The sequence below is a fragment of the Falco naumanni genome, chromosome 6 (genome assembly GCF_017639655.2).
Source record: "Falco naumanni isolate bFalNau1 chromosome 6, bFalNau1.pat, whole genome shotgun sequence".
Taxonomy (NCBI): Eukaryota; Metazoa; Chordata; class Aves; order Falconiformes; family Falconidae; genus Falco; species Falco naumanni.
In genome coordinates, this window is record NC_054059.1 from 6,109,436 (window position 1) to 6,124,251 (window position 14,816).

Genomic DNA, 14,816 nt, shown 5'->3' on the forward strand with positions numbered 1-14,816 from the left:
CCCTTCTCTTGGGTCCTTCTCTCCTTGAGCATGTCCCACTGCTCCCCAGGGAAGGAGCAACCTCCTCCTCATCCCCCTCACCCCAGATCCAGCCGCCCTGTCTTAGACATATTTGAAATCGCCATAAAGCAGTTAGGGTATTTTAAATACGCAACTGAGGTTTTAAAAAGTTGATATGAAAATGGGGGTGGTGGGGTGGTGGTGTATGAAATCCAAGTGTAGTTAAATTAAACTAGAGGTATGCACTCACGGTTCCTTACTCCTGAATGTGGTTACAGAAAGTGATAATATCATTGGATATTAATCCTTGGAATATGTCACATGGAAATGATCTGCATCCAATATTGTAAAAGTGGTAGCGAATTTGATATTGAGAAACCAACAGCAGTCCTGAGACTTCAGATCAATGAAAGGAAATCCAGTGACATTTACATACTGATGAGAACACCAATGTAAACATATCTAGCAGTTAATAGGCATAAATATCTGCAAGATGGGCAGTGTGTGTCCTTAACAGCATTCACTGCTGTTAATAGCTTGATGAAAACAGAAATCCTTCTGGATCCAAATAACTCCAAAGATTTATGAGGATCATTGTAAGTCTTATGAATATAAGGCATTTGAAAGTGAGAACTGGAATAAACACTATCAAAGCAGTGAGAGACAGATGAATGCTTCTGAAAACGAAGAATGTTGGCTACATTTGGAAAGATGCATGGAAAATTATTTAATAATCAGACAAGTTTCTCCCCAGTAACTCCCAAGTAAAAGAAGTTGCTGGTGGATAAGAAGAAATGACATCACATAGATGAAGAACTCATTAAAAGAGAGAGAATGTAGTTGAAATGAGCAGTCAATTTTCATAGTGGGGGTGATGCTTAATGAAGCCTCACAGGGATCTCTGCTGCGGTCTGTGTTGTTCAACATCTTCTTAAACGATCTTGAGAAGAGAATGAATAGGAAAGTGAAAGCATTTGCTGGTGGTAACCTTTCAGGGCAGTTAAGATGAAAGTTGTGAAAAACTGCAGGAGGAGCTTATAGAATGGACAATAAAAACGGGCAGGTAAAATTCAGTAAATGTACCTGTAAAGGGATTCAAAAGGTTTTAAACAAACCCAGCTTTACATGAAAAGTAACGGGCTCTGACCTGAGTATTATCTCTTGGGAAGATCTCACAGTTACAGTGCATATTACTAAAACATTGTTTCCACACACAGTCTTGGTATAAATAGGGTGTCAATGACTTTTAGCAAAGCAACAGAGAACAAAACAAAGTCTTCCTGCATCCATGTCTTCATTGTTGTATTTTGCGTTGCTCAACCCAGCTGAACACACAAACAGGGAAAGATGCAGAGAATAACAACACAGCTGATCAAGGGATGACTGTGCTTCTGTATAAGAAACTGTTGAATATATGCAGATCCTTCTGCTTGGAGAAGAGATGACTGAAGAGGGTATGACAGGTGTCTTTATGATCTCAAGTGGCAGGGAGGACATGGCTGTATTCCCAACTGAAGAGCTGAAAGGCTTGGGATGAATTCAGCAAGGAGAGCTTTGTGCCGAGGCCAAGCTGTGGCACCTCCCTGGCAGCTCCTGGATTATTTCCAGGCTTATTCCACACAGGGTCTCTCTGTTGCTCCTACCTCTCATCTCAGTGCCTCGGCCAAGAATCCCTTACGTATGCCCTGGGGACTCCAGCTGGCATAGCCAGCATAGGAAAGGAGAAAAATATTCTAATACATACCAATGACAAGCCCAGCCTCCTGGTGCAGACGGTATCCACTCCTTCCATTGCACTAACCAGTTCTCAAGATTTGGACTTGAAAGCTAAGTGACCTGCATGCATAGAAAGAAATGACCAAGGCAATCCCAAAGGGACCAATAAAACCCCTTATGTCAAAGCAGGCACCAAAGTACTTCTCATGTTCCAACACCCCCTTGTCATTTCCTCTCTCATAATGAACACAGGTAGTAACTGAATATTGATATCCAGAAAAGTTATTTAACCCTTTTTTTTCCCCCCCAGAAAATTGTTAGGAATTTCTCATTTCCTAGAGTGTCCCAAATGCTGTTGTAGGGTTTCATCCCAAACACATCCACCTCACGGCTTGGGGAATGAAATTATCCAGTGTTTCCATTGCGACAGTACGCACTAGAAAACTCAGGGAATTCAGACAATGATTCCTTCTGAGGGCTTAGCGCTTCGGTTCAGAGCGGGCAACTCAAATAAATTCCTTGTGTCAGAGAGATGTGAAATTCAGAGTTACTCCTTCAATCAGCAAACACCAAGACACCCAGCTCACTGGCTCCAAATTATTTTGGTGGCCCAGGTACAGCTCTGACAACCTTTAAACTACAGTCTATATGGAGGTGCGCATTAGATCAGTATCTGCTTTTTTCTTATTTAAAAAAAAAAAACCTAACAACTAACCCAAAAAACTGTGATAAAATAATGAAGAAAAATTAATTTCGGTTTAGGTACAAGTTGGTATCCAAAAACCACAATAGTTGGATCACACTTGATTTCATTGATAGCCAGAGGTTTGTACATGCTAACCTAGAGGAATCATTAAGGAAATTAGATATTCTTTAAAATGTCTGGAGAATATATATGCTTACATAAACTCAGTACATGCTGTCCCCTAAACTGCTAGTTGCTGCTATTGAATAATCTACTTACAGTTTTGTACTTGCTGGCCAAAATTTTTCATTGACTATCTATGCAACAGGAATCTGAAAACGAGTACTGTTCTTCCTGTCCTGATACCATTATGAAAGTCACACGCCACAAACACCTATCCCATCTTTTTATTTGTACCACAAAACTATATTGGAGCACTATAGATCAGATGTAAAGACAAATGTACTGATCAAGACAAAGGTCAAATATATTTTCTATAAGCTATTGTATAAAGGTAATGAAAACTTATCCACACAGAAGGGATTGTTTTAACACTTTGGCTTAAGAATTCGGGAATGCTGGGCTGGAAAGGACTTCCAGGGTCAGTTTCTGCTGCTAGAGGTGGCTACATCATATAATTCTTTAGAGGAATTTAGCGAGCTGACACAAGACTGACATAATCAGGGGTCAGCTCATTTGCTCCTCTCACAGGCGTTGAGAGCTACGAGTGCCTAGTGTACGGTCTCAGCTGCTGTGACAGAAGGGCACAGATCTGCCAGGTCCATGAGGATATCCCTGACAGTCTAGAGCATCTTCGCTGGGATCTGATACCTATGCTTAAGCAACTGTGTTGTGCACTGGAACATGGGTGCCAGCCTTCAGGAGGCTCCAAAAGACCCCCATAAGCCCCCATCTAGAGTTAATGGAGCTGTAGACACTCAAAGCTACAGCATGACTCAGCTGACCATCACTAGGATTCAAACCAGGGTATCCAGCACTTTTAAAGGTGCCATACAACATCAGATATGTATTCATGGGATTCACAGTGAATTCTTGTCTTACCAGAGGCTAGGTGAGATAGCCTACAGCATCTCAAATAGCTGTAGATAATTTCTGGCAATTAAATTGAGTCCTATGCATCTGCTTTAGGTGAGCTGTGCTGTTCTCTAGGTGCTGTAGGCTACAAGGAGGGCTTAAAAATCTGTTACCTGTGTAAACACCTACATGTAGATGACTAAATTAGGTATCATTATTTCACACTGATTCTTGCCCCAGGTTTCAATACTCTCAGAATCTGCTGTTCCCATCCAGCATTAAGTCCTCCTCTCCACACTGCAGTTCCTCATCAGATTGATCTCCTTCTTCTGCTTCGTCTCCACTCACTGTTTTACATTATTTGCCCCTAGTTCCTCTCTCTCCTCTCTTCTTCAAATCCCAGAGATTTTCTCCTTCTGTCTCTGAAATCAGTCTTGATAACCTGTTTGTCTCCCTTTTCCCAAAGCCAAGCCGGCTTCTGTCCCCTCTGCATTCAAATAAGGTAGCTTCTCCATGCACATCACAGAAAAAAAGCACCTGGGGATCTGTAAGGATACAGGAAAGGCAGCCCACCCCCCCACCCCCCCATTTCCCATCACTGTCTGGGGCGCTAGGAGAGAAAGAGGCAAGGCAGTTGTGCTGCTTAGTGTACATGGAAACTGCAGAGTTTTATGGACATCTGAACTGTGATTAATATTTAATGAGCGTGAGCAAATGGTGAAAACTTCATCAAATTTGGACACATATTAGTGGGAAAATGCAAAGTTCACACCTGGCATAAAGGGTACCCTGTAGCAGATGTGATGGCTTTGCCTCAGAGTATAAAGGCACCAGAGCTTTTCAAAGAAAAGTAATCTACTGTTGTTTGTACCAAATCTTTTTTTTTTTGCCCAATGTTGTTGTCAGAGACATGTTGACTTAAACTGTCCAGAAGCACTCAGCTCCAGGTGGCACTGTACAGTGGTGAAATCCAAGGTCTTGGGCAGCTTGGCTAGCTGATGGTGATTCCAGTCACTTCATCTAATAGTGCAAGCTGTTAGCTACAATGACATTCAGCACCTTATGTTCCAGCTCTGACTAAACTTGCAGTAATCCCTATTTATGCAGCACCACGTTGCTTGTCTCAATACTTTGTGCTATTCAAGAGGCTGCATTGCTGCTAACCAAGACACAAACCCGTGGTCTGTCCCCTTGAAGCTGCTCCTGGCAATGTGGGAAGAGATTGCTCTGCACAATGGCATTTTCCTGCTGGCACGAAACACCTTCAACAGCAGTCAGGTTCTAAAGTTTTTAAACCAGCTGTTTATTTGGAGAACCCAAAAAATGAAAGGCACATCCATCCTTTCAGGTGCTAGGCATTCATTCAAGGAAGATGAAAAGCTATATAATCCACCAAGCATTGCTTTGGGGATATTTGTTCTCACACCCCCGCTTTCTTTAAACATGTCATCTTTTCACAAAGTTAGGCTCTTTCATCGATATGCAGGTTCCGCATTCATGTTTCAGAGGTACCAAACTGCAGGTGCTATTTATATCAGGCAATGACAGAATATTTGAAAGTGACAGACATTTGACAGAATATTGAAAACTGGCATGTTTCCCCAGTACATTCACAAGGAGTACCCAAAGCAGCCCATACAGTTTGGCTCATTTGGACCAATATAATGCTGTAGTCCCACTGAAGTCAATGGTGTTATGTTAACAGCAGCTGTGCTTTTTAGGCACTAATTCAGCAGAGCACTTAAATATTTGCTAATCTATTTGATTTGAAGCCAAAGATAATTTTGTACGGAAAAATATACTGGAATATGAATGTATAAAATTCCAGCTAATATTGTTGCTCAGCTTATGGGTGGATCCAGCTTCAGGTTATTCTGCCTCCAAATTAGCCCTGCTTTAAGCAAAGGACAGACCAAAGTGCTTCAGTGAATAGGAATAAATTATTAAATTGACACCTTCAGATTCAATTCCTGGCTTTGTAGCAGAAAAATCAAGAAATACTCAGATAACATGATAAATAATTGTCTTATTAGTCATGTTGGACTTAGAAATATTTTGCTCTTAAATAAGCAAATAGTGCTGGATATAGACAACAGTCAGGGTACTTCAGAAAGGATGTGCCAATTTATTAGAGGTCTGGGAAAAGCTCCCATTATTTAATTAAGTGATAAAGCAATTATAGGAATGATAGGCCATGTGTGCATGTAAATGTAGTACTGTATTATCTTGGGTAAATCATGGATGTCATACATACAGTAGTGCATACATACATTGAGCTGACAATTTTTAACTCCAAGTCCTAGAATTCTGGTATTTTACAAATTAAGAAAGGAGTTAAATAAAACATAAACCATTTATGGAGTATATCACTGTTAAAATCCTGACCATTAAATTGCTATTAATTAAACTCATTTAAATTCAGTGGAATTGTGTTGCTTCACACAAGTGCCAGAGTGGCTGACATAAAAAATATGTCAGTAGTGTCTCTTCAAGGACATCAATACAATGAAGGGTTTTTTTCCCACGCATTGCAAAAATAATTTCAAAGTATCTGCGATCCAGGCACCTCAAGCAACGACCCCCAGGTGAGCCGCAGGGTCTACACTGATCGCAGGTATTATGCTTCCCTGCCTGTGGAGCAATAGTGTAGTGTATTGAAGCCAGGCACATGCCAGGCAGTAGCTAATACAAAAGAGGGCTGTGTCATAAACCTAGTAGGATTCTGCTGAAAACTGCAAACATAGCAAAATAAAAAGGTTGCAATGATGTTGCTCAGATTGTCCGCTATGGAGAAGTCTGGACACTTCTATCGAGTAAGGCTTAAAATTAACCCAGCTTTATTTCTAGGAGTACAAGTCTACTGCTAGAGAAAATTAGCTCTTAGTTCTTGCTATTTTCTACCAAAAAAAAGGCACTAGTTTCACTTAGCATAGCAACATTTGCAAACTGACACATTGCGAAACTCACAGCGCCTTCCATATAGGCTGATATTCAAAAGTAAATTCATACTATTAAGCTCATGCAACATTTGCATTCAGACAGGCAAGGCTTTGGCTAGCTACATGTTTTGCTACAAGCTTGACATTGAACTCAAGTCTACGGTGCACCTCTACAGCACTTTGAAAGAAGAGGCAGCTTCATAGTACATGGCAAATCGACGTGGAAAAAAAAGAACATTATATGCAAAAAATCACATATATGGGGAAACCAATGTGCCAAGCAACTCCCACCAAGACGCATGTGAGTACAAAGGAGAAGTTTCAGGGCCAGAGCATCTGCCAGGCTTTTAGTTATATATTTGCATTTTTTTTCCTTTGTGTGATTAGGGCACAACAAAGATGTGCAATGTCCTTGTGGCTAACAGATGTTAGCATTTCAGCTTATCAGTACAGGCATAGCATAAGTTTATTATAGCAAACTCAACGCCAAACACCTTAAAAATCTGCACAGCCTTGGACTTCGACATGTTCAGGAACCTTACCAAAGCCAACCTGCTTAGAAATCTCAAAACACACAAGTCTTTCAGCATCCTCCAGTGCCCCAGGCTGCCAAATGTATCCCCCTAGGTCAGCACGGCCCAGCACACCCCTCTCACTCACCCACTACCCCACAGTGCCCCTCTTCCCCCACACCAAGCGCAACTCTTCATGCATTTCGTAAAGCTGGCTGCATTGATGGAGCAGCTTCCCTTGCAGCAGGGGCGCAGCAGCGTGCCCGCCTGCCCCTCCAGCCACGGTGCGTCTTGTGCAAGGAACAGGGTGAGGAGGTCTGATTGCAAACACTACCAGAGGCAACTTTTGCAAAAAGCTGTGCTAAAGTGGAGCATCCACTGCATGCCTGGTACTCTCACTGGGTAGATGACTTGTTCACGTACCCACCACGATATTTGGTGGGGGTGGGAAGAAGCAGATTATTGCAGATGCCCTGTGATTTACATTACCTGTCAAAGCTGGAGATGGTAAGATGGATGATGTGACCACCTTGGAAGCATTCCTGAGCCTCCTAGTCTAGCCAAAACGTCTGTGCCATCTCTCCAGCACTCCTTTTTCTTTCCTCTTGTCTGTTCTACTTATTAGCTTGGTGAAGTGGAGGCTTTGTTTCATCTTGGGAAAATAGAGATGTGAGCAGTGCCTGTAAACAGAAGTGGTTTTATGCAATTGCAGTCTCTGTGAGCTACTACAAATAGCAGTAAGAAAAAGTCACAATATCCCTGCATCTCCGGATGACTGTTTATTCCACGTTCTTTGTATCTATGTATCACTGACACTGTGTGAAAAACTACTGAACTGAAGAGGGAATTTCCTCGAGGAAGTTTAAGACCTTAACATCTAGTTATTGATAAATGTATCGACTTTAAAATAAACAACAACCAAACAACAACATAAATAGAGAAGATTAATCAATGTCAGCAATACTTTGCCTTCAATCAGTGTGTTCATAAGCATTCTGAGTATGAACAAAACTTTGATTGAAGATTTAACGTACAAGAATTACGCGAGCAGCTCTACAGAGGTCCAGCACCATGCAGAGCACCGAGCCTTTTTCCTTACTCTCTCTCCGTGATTTCTCTCCCAGACAGTAAGTTGAAACCTGACAGTGAAAGGATCACATTAACTTTCAAATGTTCGATATCCCAGTTCTCGCTTTGTAGCTGAGACTATCTGATAGGCAGGGAAGTTTGGTTTAGTACTTGCAATCATAGTTCCGAACAACACTACAATTTGTGACAAATATAGTGAGGGTCTCAGCTTTGGAATTAACTTGGTTTATAAATAAAAGTACTACTAGGTTTGTGCTTTCACAAACCCAAGTAAAAATTTCAACGCACTCATATGTGAAATTCTGCATCTGGAGGACTTCCTTAACTCTGGAAGTTGGTGGTATCTCTTCCCATATAAAAGCCAAAAAACCACATAACTCAGCCTTTTTATCCCAAAGCATGGATTCTTCAGAGCATAACATAATGTCAGGAGGCTGTTTACTACCTTGCCTGTGTTGCTGCTTTCCCACACTTGTTTGATACTTCCCGAGGGTTGCATTGCATTTGGTATGTCATCTACTACGTTATTAAACAGTCATTAATGGATTCAATTTCAAATCAAACCCAGTACAGTGCCACGCTTACTTCTGTTATTGAGTTGAATTTACCTGGTATGGCTCTCCATGAAACTGTAGAGATTGGATTCAGCTGGATCCTTTGAAGATGTGCAGAGCAGCTTATTACACCATCCATTTCTTCAGGAATTCATCCTGGCTGGATTGTTAAGGAATTACAGTACTTAGGAGCCTCCAAATACTTACATATAGCACTGTTCATGGAGAAAGTTAATGATGCACATGAGCATTGCCAACTCTGAGCTCTGTATGGAAAGCACTAATGGTTTCAGTTATGAACTGATTGAGTAACCTCTGACATTAACAGACAGATTCCTACTGTCCTCGAGAGGTGTTGGGTAACGTGGCAGGAATTCAAATACAAGGAGAAGATCTAGCTTCCTCTTTCAAGGCCATAAGGCAGTTGGTTGTGAAGACCAGGGAAAAAAAATTATGATTTCCAAAATAAAGAACTATATCCAACCAGCATTACAGCAGGCCTGTCTCCTTCTGCAGCACCCAGTATTCACCTATGTCAAAGCCAGATCAGCCATCCAATCTAATATAGCAAATTGCAGAGGTTGATAGTTTGATTTTAATATGACAGTTCCTGTAAACTGGTTATCGCTGCTTTGAGGCATTTAATTAAAAGCCCAAGAGCCTGAAGTCATAAACTATCTCCATAATTCATGCCACTGTGCCTGGGCTTTTGAAGCCAGCATTGCTCCAAAGTGCCAGTTTCACAGTCAGTTTGGTCGGTTCCTATTTCAGGGATGTAAAAGTTTCCTTCACCTCTGACAACTACTGGCTACGCAATCAGTGGGGGCTATAAGGGTCCAAGGCTCTTAAACATCACCCTTGTATTATTACAACATATTCTAAAAGTAGAGTTTTAAAAACATAAAAAAGCCCCAATAAGCCTGCCTGTATGTGAACTGTCCAGTACACGGAGGTCCCTCACATTAAAGAGATCTTGACTCGATCACCCGTATAGCAGCTAGAAGAACCAGAGCGACTAAAGGAGCCCTAACAGCCCAGGAGAGGACAGATCTCTGCTGGTTAGGGTAGTCGTTGTAAATTAAACAAATCCCTTTATCTAAATTGCATTGGACACCTCTAACACAGCTCAAAAGTTAAAGATTAGCGCAAGACATTACGTTGTTTCTCCATGTCCACAATATCCTCTGCTTGATGAGCTCCTGTCTGCTCTTCCTGGAGCCACCCCACAGAAAACCATGCTGTAGTGACAGACAGATTCATGTCCTGACAGTCCTGAGTTTAAAGATCCCTTATGACCTGCAATAGTAATCCAGTAAATCTCTGAAAGGCATCACTCTCCAATACATACCAACGTCGAAGCCTTTCTGAAAGATTATTTTCCTTGTAGACTACATAATGGCTTCAAAGGAAACTGTTAAAGTAAACAGAATTAGCATGTGAAAAGCTAATTCTTGACCTAATATCTAAATAAAAGTTTCAATTTGAGTCTAGCATTTAATTATCACATATCGGATGCGTGTTTATGCTGTGCAGGCCCATGTTGCCAACGCAGCGGCCATGCTGAACAACCACCTTCCAGTGAACCACGCTTAACGTACTAACACCACAAACCCCTTGCACTTTGACACTGTTTCTCTGCTTTGAGCAATGCACTTTGCCTTTCCTCTCGTTTTCCCCATCTGCATTTTACAGCTGTTACCAATAATAAGCTTCTTGACTAATTATCGATCTCCAGATACTCACAAAATTAATTAGCATTGCTATTAATGGGATTTATTCTAGGCACAAGCGACATAGGTAGAAGTCTATCGCAGTTGCTGCTCAGACAATGGAAAAAGTGGGTCCCCTTCCCCTTTTTGCCCATTTGAAGCGTTGTGCTGCTTGGTTGTGCAGTAGCTGCCAGGCTTGGGAGTGTGTATGGTGGTGGTAACTCTAGGCATGTAGAGGGAAGACCTCTCCTGAAGGCACTGATCGCTCTCCCATTGTTGCTGGTCAATCAGGTTTACCAAGCCCAGCTTTTCAGGTGCCCCCCCCCCCCCCTCACCAAGTTCCCAGCCTCTTCTCATTTGGGGCGGGGGCAGCTCCTCCCTGTCTGTTGGGGCAGCAAAGTTCAGTGTAGCCTTCACTGCTGGGAAAGTTAGCTCTACCTCGAAATATCACAAGGTAAAGGCATTCATGTCAATTAACGAGTAACATTTGGAATAAAAGCGTGATTTATATAATTTATGGTGTTCCTAGATTAGTTAAAATCCTCTCTTTGATTGAGTATCCGTCCCCTTCAGCCATATAATCTGCAGTTTGGGCATTCTTCTGCCTTGCTTCCACATGCCAAGAGAGTTCAGACTGCCCACTTTCCCCTGAGCGCTCACCTCTTTTAGCACACCTTTTTAAAATGTCAGGGAGTTACTACTCAAAGCCTTGTGATGTGGCCTCAATTCCTTTCTTTCTGCTGGAAATTTCTATTCCAGAGATCTATTTCACCTTGAAGCACATCTCTATTCCACACACTGCTGCTGGGATAGCAGTACTACCGGCCTCCAGGAGACTAATGGAAGAGTTCAAGCTGCTATCCTAACTTCTTTCAGACTCATGACGTTCACACTGCAAGGAGAAAGTAAGGTGGAATAAGTAAGTAAAGTAAGGAATGTAAGGAGAAAGGGCAGCTAGCAGTGCTATTTCTCACAAATGGAACCAGGTGTGGTAGGATACACATGCTGGTGGCACAGTCAACAAGAAGGAAATATTAATTACGCCATGATGCTCTGCTCCCCATGGATGCACCCAGTTTACCAGTTCCTTGGTGACAGGCACAGGATCAAGCAACAAGCTCTGCCTTACAGCTATGTCATCCCAGAAAAACCTTGGTGACAGAATCACAGAGTTGTTGGGGTTGGAAGGGACCTCTGGAGGTCATCTTGTCCAACTCCCTGCTCAAACAGAGTCACCTAGAGCCAGTTGCCCAGGACCATGTCCAGACAGCTTTTGAATGTCTCAAAGGATACACCAGCAGCAATTCCTCCTCTTCTGATGTGAAAGGCTCCAAGGAAGGGCTTGCTAAGCAATGCTTTTGAGTCTGGTGCTCCATCTGCTTTAGGCGTTGGATAAGGATCATCCTCATAAGAGTTCATCCCTGCAGGATGAGACGCTGCTTTCCATTGCCTTGATGGTGGTGCAAGTGCTAATGCACAGGGGAGGCTGGTTCCCCATCAAACATTCAGGTTGGCCTGAACTATGAAGAGGAGCAAAGACTTTAGTAGCCCGAAGAAAATGAATATGTACTATTATAAATTAGGATGCAGCCTTTAGTTTTCTGTGGTGGTCCTCTTTTGAAAAAGAGCACCCAAATAACCTGCGTTAACTGTTCTTAAGCTGCTTTAGCTCAGAGAAGTTTCGCTTTGCAGATAATACCCCTACTCCCTTTCTTTCATTAATGTAAATGATGCATTAATTATTTTAAAAAATAGAAAATAAAAATGAAAGATGAGGTTCAAGTGCATGATCCAAAGATTTCAATGCTCTAGATAATCTTGTACACTGTTTAATAACAAGAATCAGTTTGTTTCAAAATATTTCCCATGCTGGCAAACCTGTTTGTCAATATTAGGGGCTGCACATTTCTGCAGCTTTTACTACTTGAGTCAAAATGCACTTCAGACTACTTCAGTCTCTACTTGCTGGCTACCAATTACTTTCACGAATTTTTCTGACTCTCACTGCTGAGAGCACAGGGAGTCTCCCACTTTGGTTTTCCCACGTTGCTTCGTGATTGGAGTTGCAGAACAGACGAGCACTTAATGTGAACTTTGAGCACTCCTATGTGGGATTTCACAGGGAAGGATGGTGCGTTCAGCTGCCTTCTCAAGCACGTGTGCCTAAGTTTCCAAAATACTAATTGCACCACTATTCAGAGTATCCTCTAGTGAATGTTATTCTTTTCCTTTCAAAAACAGACTGAGCAAAGTTCCTCAGTTCTTCAGAATCTGAGCTCTGGTTAAGCATATCATTATGAATTTATTTATCTACATTATTTTTCCATCTTTTATCTGATAAGAAAAATATATTAACCTTTCAAACATACTAGGCGCTTAAGGTTAAAGAAGTATGGAAATACAAACCGCTTCTGGTTAAAAAGATGAGGAAAGAAATATTAACAGAGCTGAACCCAGTTAACACAGTGACACTACAAGGTTATTAATGCTTCATCTAGAAATTGTTTCTGAGAGCAGGGTCATTAACTGGGATATTTATGGATTTTCTTCCATTAAAAGGACTGGCATCTCCTGCTGTTGTAGGGCCCATGACAATGGTCTTTACAGAATTCCTCTTTCAAATAGCCTGGTGAGGCACTATGAAACATGGTTTTAATCAGATGCAGCTGTTTGTTGTCCTCTTTTTGCTCATGGAAACTGAGGCACAGAGATGACACAACTTCCCAAGGGCAGGCAGGCGGCAGCTTAGGCAAGGAGAAATGTCTCCGAGTATCCTGAGTGCCCTCCCAGTGCCTAGCCATGAGTTCAGGCTTCCCTGTAAGACTCTCATGCAGGTAGTCAAGCAGCAGTACTGCAAACGTCACTGGTTTGTTCATGTCATCATAGAGTGGTTTGGGTTGGAAGGGACCTTAAAGATCACCCAGGTCCACCCCCCTGCCGTGGGCAGGGACACCTTCCACCTTCCACCAGACCAGGTTGCTCCAAGCCCCGTCCAGCCTGGCCCTGAGCACTCCCAGGGATGGGGCATCCACAGCTGCTCTGGGCAGCCTGTCCCAGTGCCTCAGCACTCTCATAGTGAAGAATTCCTTCCTAGTATCTAATAGTAATGCATTTATTTTATCTTTAAGGTAGAAGGGGGACAAAAGTAATACAGAAAAAAAGCCAGATGATGTCCCCAAGCCTGTGCTGAAAGGACTCTCTTCTGGCACGCAAGGAAACTCAGAAAGCTCCGCTTGACCTCCTGCAGAACTGGAAAAGGCTGATGTGACCCTGGGAGCACAGAGATCTTCTGCACTTTAACAGCCTAAGCAGCCCCTTACAAAACATTTACAGACACGTAGCCACACAAACCAATTTTAGCTTGTTCAGGCCTTCTAAATGGAAATAAATTATCTCTGTTATCAACGGTAGAGCACTTACCAGCCTAAACTTCTCCGAAGCGTATAGCTTGTGTTAAATTGCCCCCTAGAGGAGTCAAACCAGACGCAACAGACTGAAGAGGTGGAGGCCAGCTTTGACAATTTTTTTTCAAAGCAACAATAATACTACAGTAGTGCCATGCTGTTCTTTCAATACATCAGGAAGGAAATCTCATTGTCCAAACCCTTTGACCCATTTTATTTCAAGGGTGTAAAACACGTATTATGGAATAAAATGATGCTGTTTCAAGATGAGGCAGCAAATCTCCCCTGATCAAAGGCAGAGTTCTGTTTTCCAGACAGAGCTGCACTCTTCACTTGTAATTAGCTTTAAGGAGAGCAGGATGAGTTTTTGATTAGAAATGGATGGCTACAGATCAGGGTCAGCTCTTTCTGTTGTTTCACATCCATTCAGTTTGGAGATGGCACTTTAAAGTTTTAAATATCCTCTTCCCATGCTTAATTGATAGGTAGCTTTTGCAAAAAGAATGCCTTAGAAGAAAAACCTTGTTAGCTGTTGCAACTCTTCGTTCTTGCAAAAGGAATTTGATCATATTTCTTTAAATTTTCCATGTTATGAAAAGTTGTCTTTGCATTTGAAATAATGGCTGTACCCCTAACTAGACCTTTTCACCCTTACCGAGCCTTCCTACCCATGTCAAAAAGAAACAAATAACATTACATATCCTAGGGGCAAAATGCATGTTATCTGTTGTGATAAGGGCCATCTGCTTTCATTTTAAAAGATAAATAGTGGATCAAAGCATTTTAGCCTCCTGGAATTGAGTGAAAATGCAACACCTAAGAGCAAAAACTTGTGTGAATGGAGGTAGAAGAAATAAAGAAAAGGATTTAAATGAGCAGGCATCTGGGGGGAAATTTATCCCTGCTAAAAGCTTATTGCTATGAATATATGTCAGAGAGGAATTTGGCTCCTTTTTTGGGAAACCGCAAAGAATTATACTGTCACATAAACTAAAGCAATGCATTAGTCATATATTTCTTACATAAGGTTAGGAAACCTGTTAATTCTTTAACATAGTAATCTGAAAAGAAAAAAAAAAAAATAAAACAGACTATTCCAGTCACTCTGGCTGTCAAGATGTGCAACCCATGGCTGTTTTACCAAAACAACAGCAGCAACATTACTACAGATTG